The 13,493-nt window shown below is 35.2% G+C and overlaps 1 protein-coding gene across 1 annotated transcript in view; it reads left to right on the top strand.

The window, feature by feature from the left end:
• Positions 1-6,884: 6,884 nt before the first annotated feature.
• LOC134792736 (nitric oxide synthase-like protein) overlaps positions 6,885-13,493 on the top strand; it is a 143,339-nt gene continuing 136,730 nt past the window's right edge. The window contains exon 1 of the mRNA XM_063764036.1: positions 6,885-7,177. The gene's annotated coding sequence lies outside the window, so the exon portion shown is untranslated. The remainder of the gene's footprint in view (positions 7,178-13,493) is intronic.

Below are 13,493 nucleotides of genomic sequence, written 5' to 3'. Positions count from 1 at the left end.
TCTTAGTTAGATCACTTTTAGTCATCTTTATTTTTTTTAACGTTACGTTTTCCAAAGCGCAGAGGTTTTATACTATTTTATCTAAAATATAACATTCTAGACTCTGCATATAACATATAAAATGTATATTTTTTACAAGATTATGAAAACCCAGTTGGTTTTATTTCACTAAGTAGTTGCCTACTCTGTTTTTGCTACATTTTAAAGCAACAACATTATCTGTAATCTCAGCAATTACAATTCCATGTTTTTAATGCTTCAGAATCATAAAACGTTTAAAGCATACTTAACTCACGGTAACAAAACTTCAGATGTTTACCTTATTGAGACAAATTGGAAAAAGCGTTTTGTTATGTTGATATTATTTCTGTAAGTTATTATATTTAATATACCTACAATTTATTTATTTTAATTTATTGGGAGAAAGTGGAAGAAAAAATTTAATTAATATTTTTTTCATGTTGACGTTATTTCTGTATGTTATGATATATAATTATTATACTATCAATTTATTTTGATAGCGACCTAGCAACCATTTAAATACCAGTTTCAATGTGGAAGTAGTTGCCCGAGAATACGGTAAACAATTGTATGAGTTTCCCGATGGAGTTACGGCTGTTATGCGTCGTGGGGCAGTATAATGCTACTAACAACGGAAATGTTTGTCACCTTATCCAGCGCCCATATCCAGGGCAAGTTAGAGGAGGAAAGCGTTTTACTTACTCCAGTACGAAAATAAAATAAAATATAAAAATAAATAATAGGTGTCGCGGGCAACCACAGGCCAGGCTCGTTCTTCGTACAAAGGTTAAGTCTGGCCCTGCAAAGGGGCAACGTCGCCAGCGTTCTAGGTACCATTCCAGAAGCGGGTAACTTTGGGGAGGTATTTTATATTTCGTTTTTATCTACTTACCTATATAAGTTAAACGTACTGGTTCTCGACGCGGTCCCAGTACATGTCATCTTGAAAATTAAGTCATTGTCATTAGAGGTGACAGCAGGGTGTCATCTATTGGGCATTAGCATGTCGAGCACTAGTACGTTTACCTTAAGTGTTGTTTAAAATATTTACTTGTCACACCACTATATTTAAATTGGAATAAATAAATTATACTTGTATGTTCATTCGCCATTCAACCTCAATCACCATTTTGTAGTTCAACTGGAAATCCCGCTCCTCACTTGCAGCCCACATTTACGATAAGAGATAAAATCGTGAACATTTTCATTTGACAGCTAAACTCGGAGGTCGGCGCTTTACGTCCAAGTGTAAACTGTTTACAGCTGACATTACGCCTGTTTATGCTTATCTATCATCCGTTACAATCTTACGACTATAGAGATTTTATTTTTGGTAATGGTTGTAGGATCCACAGGTCCGTATCGTAGGATACACGTACACATATATATATATATATATATATATATATATATATATATATATCTGACCCGTACACGTATATGTAACTATATGTATATTATTGTGGCGGATTTTTCCCGCGTTGCAATTGTATTCAGAAATAGCGACGGTAATATTATATCATTTTCAATTAATAAATATTAAGTCATTGAAGTTTATTTTGTACTAATAAATTAATAATAATAATATTGAGACAGCAAACGTGCCTATAATAACGTTATAATATAAACGTATATAACGGTCAAAAATTCAAATTCTTTATTTCATACTAGCTGTGCCCGCGGCTCCGCCCGCGTGGAATTCGGTCTGTGTCAGTAAGCGGCTAATTTCTAATCCTAATTTCTCTCCCTCACGCCTGGAGGCGGAACTTGAAGTAGGTAAAGTTGACAGATGGATATGCTAGAGGACTGTAGTCCAGATAAAATATTTTACAATTAGGTACCACTAAATAAAACTACACTCCAAAGTCAATAGTTTTTTCGCCCTTATTCAAATTTTACACGTGATTTAAACGACAGAGTAGGTAGTAGGTGTATATCGGACGATACAGTAAGCCGTAAGGTATACGCGCGCGAGCGAAAGCGAAGCGGCCTGCCTGTGGCTAGACCGCCACTAACCGTGGTCTTCTTCAGACTCCTGAGGAAGACACGTGGCCCATGTAACCTCAATGCGTTGCAAGACTTTCGGGAATGATTCGATTGTTTTCGGGAATGCATGGTAATGCGTATAAAATGCGAGTCCCAAATCATTAGACTCCGCAAACGACCAGTGCCGGATTAAGATATTTTGATGCCCTAAGCATTTCTAGACCATGGTGCCCCCTCTCCCTAGGGTCATTAAGATTACATTGAATTTTTTTGGTAAATTGAGTGACGTTCATTGCCGCATTACAGCTGAGAATGGAAATTAATCACATCATTTTATCACGACAATTGACAGTGCCGCAGCAGTAACGTTGCAACAGAGTACCTAATGCTGCTGCAGTCGCCACCCGAATGTCACCTTTATCACATCTTAGAAAGTCATTGAAAACGCGAGCGAAGCGAGCGCGAAAAGTTTTTCGAAATAAAAACGCAATTTGATAGACAGTTGTACATTTTTACTTTTAGTATGGAAATCAGTCACATCATTTTATTACGAAAATTGACAGTGCTGCAGCAGTAACGTTGCAACAGAGTAATGCTGCTGCAGTCGCCATATATTAGAAAGTGATTAAAAACGCGAGCGAAGCGAGCGCGAAAATTATTCGATATAAAAACGCAATTTGATAGACTGTTGTACATTTTAATTTTTAGTATGGAAATCAGTCACATCATTTTATCACGAAAATTGACAGTGCTGCAGCAATAACGTTGCAACAGAGTAATGCTGCTGCAGTCGCTATATATTAGAAAGTGATTAAAAACGCGAGCCAAGCGAGCGCGAAAATTTTTCGATATAAAAACGCAATTTGATAGACAGTTGTACATTTATACTTTTAGTATGGAAATCAGTCACATCATTTTATCCGGAAATTGACAGTGCTGCAGCAGTAATGTTGCAACAGAGTAATGCTGCTGCAGTCACCATATCTTAGAAAGTGATCGAAAATGCGAGCGAAGCGAGCGCGAAATTTTTTCAGTATAAATAGGCAATTTGATAGACAGTTGTACATTTTTACTTTTAGTATGGAAATCAGTTACATCATTTTATCACGAAAATTGACAGTGCTGCAGCAGCAACGTTGCAACAGAGTAATGTTGCTGCAGTCGCCATATTTTAGAAAGTTATTGAAACGCGAGCGAAGCGAGCGCGAAAATTTTTCGATATAAAAACGCAATTTGATAGACAGTTGTACATTTTTACTTTTAGTATGGAAATCAGTCACATCATTTTATCACGAAAATTGACAGTGCTGCAGCAGTAACGTTGCAACAGAGTAATGCTGCTGCAGTCGCTATATATTAGAAAGTGATTAAAAACGCGAGCGAAGCGAGCGCGAAAATTTTTCGATATAAAAACGCAATTTGATAGACAGTTGTACATTTTTACTTTTAGTATGGAAATCAGTCACATCATTTTATCACGAAAATTGACAGTGCTGCAGCAGTAACGTTGCAACAGAGTAATGCTGCTGCAGTCGCTATATATTAGAAAGTGATTAAAAACGCGAACGAAGCGAGCGCGAAAATTTTTCGATATAACAACGCAATTTGATAGACAGTTGTACATTTTTACTTTTAGTATGGAAATCAGTCACATCATTTTATCACGAAAATTGACAGTGCTACAGCAATAACGTTGCAACTGAGTAATGCTGCTGCAGTCGCCATATCTTAGAAAGTTATTGAAAAAGCGAGCGAAGCGAGCGCAACAATTTTTCGATATAAAAACGCAATTTGATAGACAGTTGTACATTTTTACTTTTAGTATGGAAATCAGTCACATCATTTTATCCGGAAATTGACAGTGCTGCAGCAGTAACGTTGCAACAGAGTAATGCCGCTGCAGTCGCCATATATTAGAAAGTGATTAAAAACGCGAGCGAAGAGAGCGCGAAAATTTTTCGATATAAAAACGCAATTTGATAGACAGTTGTACATTTTTACTTTTAGTATGGAAATCAGTCACATCATTTTATCACGAAAATTGGCAGTGCTACAGCACTAACGTTGCAACATAGTAATGCTGCTGCAGTCGCCATATGTTAGAAAGTAATAGAAAACGCGAGCGAAGCGAGCGCGAAAATTTTTCGATATAAAAACCCAATTTGATAGACAGACAGTTGTACATTTTTACTTTTAGCATGGAAGTCAGTCACATCATTTTATCACGAAAATTGACAGTGCTGCAGCAGCAACGTTGCAACAGAGTAATGCTGCTGCAGTCGCGATATCTTAGAAAATTATTGAAAACGCGAGCGAAGCGAGCGCGAACATTTTTCGATATATTATTAATTTATTAAATCAACATAATTATTCAATTATTTTTGTTGATATCCGTGTCTTCTAAACTTAGAGTTAATTTGGCAAAATCTTTTGCTTGGTGGCTTATTCATGTCACAACGTATTAAATTCAGCTCCATCTGTTAGTTTACCTGGGTACTCAATAGTGGTAGCACATATTTGAAAAAAGTTTGCCCCTCCTTCCTAAGTAGCGCCATAAGATTCAGGGGCAAACTTAAGTCAATCGAGTGTTGTGGCTACCCCCCCTTTTAGGGGTTGAATTTTTATAGCCTATAACCTGGCCGGGGATTTTCTCGACAGATTAGTAAAGTTTTCATCAAAATCCGTTCAGCCGTTTTCACGTGATGCGCGTTCAAATAAACAGACAAACAGATAAACAGATAAACAGACAAACAGACAAAAATTCTAAAAACTTTTGGAACGTGTTCTGTTATCGATTCTAAGTATCCCCAGCCAACTTTTTTTCAAATATCTTCCATGTACAGACTTTCGACCCTCTTCAGCTTTATTATATGTATAGATAGAAGATAAGATAGTATAAGATTCAGACGACGGAGCCGCTCGGTAAGCAAAATATTACTACCTACCTACCTAGTAGGCACCGCCGCTCTTCTGTAGGTTTACGGTTACATAAAATATGTAAAGTTTTATTATTTGGTAGGTAAACAAAATATCATCTGTAATTATTACGTAAAATTACAGTACCTACTTCTTACGTAAAATTACACCATTTGTAATTATAATGCAATACAAAGTATTAGTCGCGCTTATTAGGTTTTTATTAATATAAATCTGCATACACAAATACAAATCGTTAATTTTTATTATAAAATAACTATGCATATCAATATCATAGAGTTGCGGGCAGGTCTCCTGGCTAGAGAACGAAGTTTAATTAGTACTAGTTGAAGTGTTTACCTGCATCTAACACTGAACAGGTACAGGACAGACAGGGGTCCATTTCACGAACGGTATTAGACTAATATTATTAGCAAAGGTCGGCGGGGGTGAGCTATTTACCTTATAATTTGACATGCCTTACGTCATATTATAAGGCAAATAGCTCACCCAGGAACTGTCACGTCGTATGGATTACCATGGCATTACACTAATAATATTAGACTAAGATTATTAGTCCACAACTGTCAAATCGTATGGGTTACCATGGCAACACATGAACACACTAATAATATATTAGACTAATATCATTCGAGAACCCCGGTCGGTCTACAAAAACTGGTTAGGTACCTACCCTGAGTTTTACTCTCGTCTGTATTCAGCACAGTTTGGAATGACAAATTCTGTCCATAAGCAAGAACTTGCTGAGTTAGGGACACCAGCTGTTGGGAGTAATACTTTTGGAAGCGTGTAAACATACTCCTCGCTTCTATGTATATCTGGCCGGCTAAAGTGACTTATGTGTTACATGTATAATATTGTCATGTTGTTGCCATCTGTCCTTTTGTACGGTTTTTTCGAATGTAAGTTATTATACGAGTATTAATTGGTTTGGTATATATATGCGACTATTTTTTTTTACACAAAAGTTAAACTTCGCATCGCACCATCTAAAAGGATTTTTTTTTCTGTAGAATTACCTAGATACATACCCATGAATGTCGGATTTGTAAATTGACATTACTTCAAAAGACTTGCAAATGTTAATTATACACCAAATGTAGATTATAGGCTTTTCTTGCTTCCTGTAATGAATGAAACAATGCCCCGTTTTCAACCGGTAGATTCGATAAGCAAATTAAACAAAAAACTTTTTAACGGATTCATATTTTTTGGTAAAACGTCGAGATTTTCTGCCAAAACAAGGGGTCAAATGAACGCTTGGTTATTTTAATTGGCGAAAAGGTATTCGCGTTGAAATCGATGGCTCCACATAAAAGTGGCTTCGTCAGTGTTAAGTGTAGGCATAGGTTTTATTTTTGAACCATCAACTTCTTTCGTCTGGAATAATTGGCATGGTTTTCATGTTTGGTCTTCGATTTTTAGGGAACAAAATGTGTTTGTCACTGATTGAGAGTGTGATAACAGCGCAAATCGCAACATTCTTAGATTTAATATTACTACGTCGTGGTGCACTTTTGTCTTCAAAACTACAATAAAATATTATAGTCATCTAAGCTCGACTTTTTATGTACTTATCTAAACGTTAAAATTGAGATGAAATTAATAAGGATGTGTGTTTTACTTGTAATTTATTCTGGGTGATATTCGCTTGCTAGGATTTTTTTTTGTGTTTTGTTGAGGGAAAAAAAACTAATTAAAGTGGAATGATATTCGCGACCTTATACTTTAAAGGATATTAGTTGATACTGGTGGTTTACAAAGTTGGAGGTCACAGATTTAACTAAACTATCTTCGTTTTATAAAACATTGGGCAAAAGCAATTTAAAAAAGTGAGTTTGAATCCAATTTTTTGACAACATGCTTTGTCAATATTTGCATATCAAATCAGTTCAATGGGATACCTAATTTTTCTATTATTTTCAAAATTCTATTCAAAAAGGAAAAAGAGGGAATAACTAAAAGCAATAAACGATCGGCAAACATCTCAATCAAGCCAACTATCCGTAAAAGTTCCATTCAGATATCCAAAACTTTTGCTGGGCGGAGTTTGTTCACGCATGCGTAGTTCACGCGCTGAAGAATGGTTCGTCGCCGTCAACTGCTGATGGCCTCTCGAAGCCAACCACGGCAGTACACGCGAGACCACGGCGACAGCCGGACACCCCGCCATGCACCCTGGCACACACTCGTGAACCATGAATTAATAGTCATTCCAATATCAAAAGTTAGAGTAAGTTCTGGAAAGTTTGGGAACCGTATGTTATGTAACTTTGTCACTTTTTGGTAGTTTGGTCGTACTTGATTGAGTTTAAAAATGTTTTATAGCAGTCAGTAATGTATGGCTAAATAATTCTGATCCTCAATGAAAACTTAGCATGCAGAAAATACAAGATTAAAGTTTATAAAATTTTGTCAAATTTAAATATTTTAAACCTAATAATATTGTCAATATTCAGAGAATTATTGAGGGCTAAGAAATATGTAAACATTTTTCGGAGAATATAAATAAAAATATTTAGCAAATCTAATAATAAACAAAATGCCTCAAGAGGATCAAACTATCAATAGTCTTGAAGTGTACCGAAAGCATTTTTTTAGTCAAAAACCAAAGTTTCCAAAAACCACAGAATAATCTAAAAGAAGGAACTTAACAACACATTAATTAATACTAGCTTTTTAGAACAACTAAAAAGTTTGTATTCATTAATTCATTTATAAATTATTTTGCATTACCCAAATTAAACAGCCTAAATATGAACAGTATTATAATGAATAAACTTCATTAAAATACATACCTGTATCAAAACACACAAACAAAAATCCATAGACTTGCTCACGAAGTACCTACAACTGAAACATTCTACAAAGCCTTATTTAAAAGTTCGTGGTAACTAAAAGGCTGCCAACTTAAATGTGTAGAAGTGTAAATTAATTGACGAAATACTAAAACAACTCATAAAACTAAACATATCGTAAGTTCGCTGTAATTAAAAGAAAACAAGAATAAGAGTGAACTTTGCACAGCTAACAAATGAAATGTGAGCTAGCAAAAACTTGTGTAACATATTTATTACGTCAAATATAATCCATTGTTCTTGTTCAAAACTGGCATAAAAGCTACAGCGGCTCAATAGCTCATTAACCCTAAAATAGCTGTGTAAGCTTCTTTTAACACACTAGGCGCTGACTTAATATCCCATCGACGCGGTCCCATGAGCAAATTACCGATATTATTTCAATGACGTCAACGAAACCTTAATGATGTCAAGTAATGACCATAATGACAACATGGGTTTTGAAAAGGATGGTGATTTGCAAAGGGGTAACATATAGTAGGTATATTTATTTTTGGCTACGTCCTAGCTGATTATTTCTATAATGAGTTATTAATACTTTTTTGAAATCAGTCTCAACATAACATACCATATTTCAATGACGTATTCTAACATACTACATATTTAAAAAACTCAAGTAAATATAACTTCACCTTTTCTGCGCTTTATTTTTGCTAAGAATCATCTTATATCTTGAATAACACGGTTAGAATTTACCAGTGTCTTATTTTATTTGAATTTACATATCAAAGAGGTACTACCCGTTAGTAATTTTAAACCAATATTGACACCAATGTTAAGTTGTACGGTCTGAAACGGTCAAACAAGTTTCAATCATATGAGGTTATTTGAGATTAGCTGAATCAAGCATTTGTTTCAAATATCACTATAGTAAAAGACAATAGCAATCGCAATGAAGCATATCGGCACTACTTTGAAAAAATCTCGTATCTGACACTACTACTCAACGTTGAACGGCAGTTACTCTGTATGTATCCCTCACATTATATAGGGTAACATTTTTCTTTAGATTGACAGAACAAGATACGAGCTTATTTTCAAAGTAGTGCCGATATTATTCTCATAGTTCCAAATACCCACACATTTTTTTCATAGACAAGATAGTATTCATATCCCCACATAATACAAGGTGTTTGGTACATCGTTTGCCAAATGAAAACTGCAGATAGGTTGAGTCATTTGCTATCTACTCATGCCTAGAAAAAAAATTGGCCACGGTTTTTTTACTACTGCGCAAGTAAAAATTTGAAATTTACGAAAAACGGGCATAGAGCTGGAAAAAAAACGTCTATTTCCAACCTGTCAACCGGACATTTCACCCAGTTGGACGGTTAGTACTTTTTTTTCCCAACCGGTTATCTGGTTTGCTGGTTAATAATAGGCAATCCTGACCTGCACCCTGGCTGTAGGGTTAAAACTTTTTTTTTCCTAACTATTCATCCAAGCCGCAAACAAGGTGTTCTGTTAGTATTTTTTTCCTAATCAGCCAATTAAATTGCCAACCAGGTGGTCAGTTAGTAAATTTTTCCCAACAGACCAATTAGGAATGCCAGCTGGTTGGTCGGTTAGTATATTTTTCCCGACAGGCCATCCAGACACACCAACCAGGTGCTCAGTTAGTACATTTTTCCCATCAGACCAATTAGAAATGCCAGCTGGTTGGTCCGTTAGTATATTTTTCCCAACAGGCCATCCAGTCACACCAGCTGATTGGTTGGTTAGTACATTTTTCCTTACATACGAACCAAGCCATACCACATCTTAATAATAAATAAAAATCCAATTATAATTATTCAGTATTTATTAATCCAACAGAGGAACATAACTTTATATTCTTATTACTTATGATAAAAAAAACATTAATGATGTTGCACCGCCTACAAGTTATCTGCTTTGCCCGAAGGTTGACTGGTAGAGAATGCATTGTAGCATTAAGTTCGCCTTTTGTACGTTTGTATTTTCCTTTGTGCAATAAAGATTAAATAAATAAATAAAATTAAAAAGTTCTTCACTTCGAAATATGTGACGTTCCACGGCAAAGGTACCTGATGAGGGTTTCTAGTTTCAGAGATTTTAAATGTTTTGTAAAAAGGTGAAAAATACTCAATTTTTTTTATTGTGTGATCTGAAACATTAATGCTGAACGTTTGTTTACCTGTTTTTATTTTTGTTATAAGTTAGTTATAAACCTAGTAATGTCGTCTCAAAGTTTAGTAGAAAAGGTACCTACCTTATGGAGGAGTGATTGAAATTCCCAAAAGATCTAGTCAATACGGTAAAAGAAGTTTGGCAGAGAACTGTCCTTATTTGCATTCTGAAAAACTAATTTGATCATTTTAGTTCTGGTCGGGGGGCCTAGCCAATATTATAACCCTACATCGACCGACATTACAAACACAAGTAGCCTGCTATTTTATCAAACTCACTCTCGTCAAGTCCTTCTTAAGTAGAACAATATTCAATTGGTCCAGTTGCATGCAATAAATCTGCCATTGGTTTGCTGAAAAATGTATTACCCGACGCATTGCTATATGTAATATCTGAGGTCATCGAACCTCAAAGCCACTTGTCTTCAATGGCAACGTAAATATATTATTGATAAGAAATAGACGATTTATATATACCATCTTAACCCCAAAAAATAAATATACTAACGGACCAAAAAGCTGGCATTTCTAATTGATCTGTTGGGAAAAATGTACTAACCAACCAATCAGCTGGTGTGTCTGGATGGCCTGTTGGGAAAAATATACTAACGGACCAACCAGCTGGCATTTCTAATTGGTCTGTTGAGAAAAATGTACTAACTGACCACCTGGTTGGTGTGTCTGGTTGGCCTGTCGGGAAAAATATACTAACCGACCAACCAGCTGGCATTTCTAATTGGTCTGTTGGGAAAAATTTACTAACTGACCACCTGGTTGGCAATTTAATTGGCTGATTAGGAAAAAAATACTAACAGAACACCTTGTTTGCGGCTTGGATGAATAGTTAGGAAAAAAAAAGTTTCAACCCTACAGCCAGGGTGTAGGTCAGGATTGCCTAATATTAACCAGCAAACCAGATAACCGGTTGGGAAAAAAAAGTACTAACCGTCCAACTGGGTGAAATGTCCGGTTGACAAGTTGGTAATAGACGGGAAAAAAAGTGCGCAAAATTAAAAATTTCTAGGCCTAGGAAGATAGCAAATGACCCAACCTATCTGCCGTTTTAATTTGGCAAACGATGTACCAAACACCCTGTATATGCGTCACCAACTCGGCCATCAAGAAACTAGGTGAAAATATCCCCCGTTATCACTAACACCGATGCTCGTTCGACATTTCACGTGAGGATGAGCATCACTCGCCCACGTGACTGCCCCTTTTATTTTAAACGGAGCACAGGCTACGCATGACTTATAGCTTAGTAATATTTAAACTGTAATATCCAACAAAAGACATTGTCATTACAGTTTTAATTAACTGGTCAAACACACGTAGTGCTAGTAAGTAGGTATGACACTTTCGGCTCGATTCGGGAAATGAATTAGAGATTAACTAGATACGATATAGTAAAGATATGTGACGTTCCACGGCAAAAGGTACCTTATGGCAGCTGGCGCCGCGATTCGGGAAATGAATTAGAGATTCACTAGATATGAAAAAGATATGTGACGTCCCATGGGTAAAGGTACCTTATTGCGGTTGGCGCTTACGCTATTATTAACGCCGCTCCAATATTATTGCAGCGCTATGCGACGTAAGCGCCAGCCGCCATAAGGTACCTTTTGCCGTGGAACGTCACATATCTTTACTATATCGTATCTAGCTAATCTCTAATTCATTTCCCGAATCGCGCCGTTTGTCCACGAACAAGAATGAGATTTTGTTTTTTATCATACATTTTTCTATAATAATTCACTCATGGTAACAGATAATATTACAAAACCGAATAAATATAACGAATTAATTTTAAGTGATTACGATATAATTGGGTGTCCTCACAGTATTATGTAGGTAATTATTACTTAAGTAGCGGAAAGAAGAAAACATACATCCCAAGTTTTACGAGTTAAACTCGCTTTTCAGCAGCATTATTGATTTTTTCAGCACTACAGAATATTTCCCACTATTCCCGTCAAATATCATACATTTGCAAGTTCCAGCACAATCGGATGTGTAAGTGCCAGTATGGCCTACTTCGCACACTAAAGTTTGAATTTTCTCAACACTGTTCAGAGCAGTTCCTTTCCCAGTTTTTATAGTGAAACTAAAACTAGACGATTCATTCAGATTCAGATTTAGAAGATGCATTCTCATACATTTTGCATTATAATATGTCATATTTTTCAATGTGATTACCATAGAAAAGACATGCAATTATGTTGAGTAGCTAATAGCTTTATGGAAACTGTGCATAATAGTGCTTGTTTTGTATGTTGCTGCAGCACAGAGTTTCTGAAATATTCATTTTATTTTAGTTTTAACTGAAAGTATCTTTTTAGCGAATATTAAATATATCTACCTATTATACGGGCAACGCGTCTCCTATATAGGGTGGCCACTTTTAGTCTAAATGAAATGAAATAGAATTCATTTTAGTATAAGGTGGCCAGTTATTGAAACCTTATACTAAAATGAATTCTGTTTATAGGTAAATAGAATTAATTTTTAGTTTAGGGCGGCCAGTTAATAAAAGTGGTTAAAGTTTTAACTTTGAAAACAGTCCAATTCTATCATCTTAATATACCTATCATCTTATTTCTTCTATTCTATCAAAACGTAAGCTCTGAAGGTTCTATAAAATCCCTTAGCATAAATTTATGCTGTCTTTGTACCATCACAATGTATTCATGAGGGTGTTTTGTATTTCTTTGTGCATAAAACTAGACTTTAGTAGAACAAGAAAAAATCCGAAGTAATCATAAATATTGCATGGTAAAAATTTGTCGGACTACCGAAAGATTGCCTTCGTACACTTAGGTACCTCTTTTATAGGTATGAAAAAAGTCTTCTTTTAAATGTTAATATAAGATCAAAAACAAAATAAAACTATAACAAATAAAAATAAATGTACAAATGAAGTGTTAAAAACTTTAACTTACCAGTATTTTTGTAAAACAAGGGATAACGCGAGGAAGAAGAAGAAGAAGTAGAAGAAGTACAAATGAAACCATAGTTAAAAACTTTAACTTTCCAGTATTTTTGTAAAAGAATAGAATTCAAAAAAAGAGTATTTAATATATGGGTAGTAAGTTCATTTATGTTTTCGTTTTGTCAAAAATAATAACAAAATGTTTTCCTTTTTTCATTTTCTTGAAATGCAAAGAGGTACGCAAATTAATATTTGATTGTAAAATACTTTTGAATATAACGCCAGTCCCGTTTATCTGTGACGGCATTATTATTATTCTTAGAACGGACGACTTAATTAAAATCAAGAATTTGTATTTATTTGCGAACAGGCACAAACAAAGCAATCCAAACTGTTGAAATTTCAAGTTAAAACAGAACTGTAAGTTAATTTTGAACGCTACTTTACTCCGCAACATGTTTCGGCTCGATTATTACTCAATTAGTAATTGCGTCACGCACAGAAAAGCTAATTTTAATACCTGATTTAAATAATGTAACGTAACTAACCCGAAAATATGCTTAAGTAAATACTCTTCAAGAAACATAAGTACTGTTGGAACAATGTGATTGTTTA

The sequence above is a fragment of the Cydia splendana genome, chromosome 8 (genome assembly GCF_910591565.1).
Source record: "Cydia splendana chromosome 8, ilCydSple1.2, whole genome shotgun sequence".
NCBI lineage: Eukaryota > Metazoa > Arthropoda > Insecta > Lepidoptera > Tortricidae > Cydia > Cydia splendana.
Note: the sequence above shows the minus strand (reverse complement) of the source record. Positions and strands in the feature narration are given on the sequence as shown.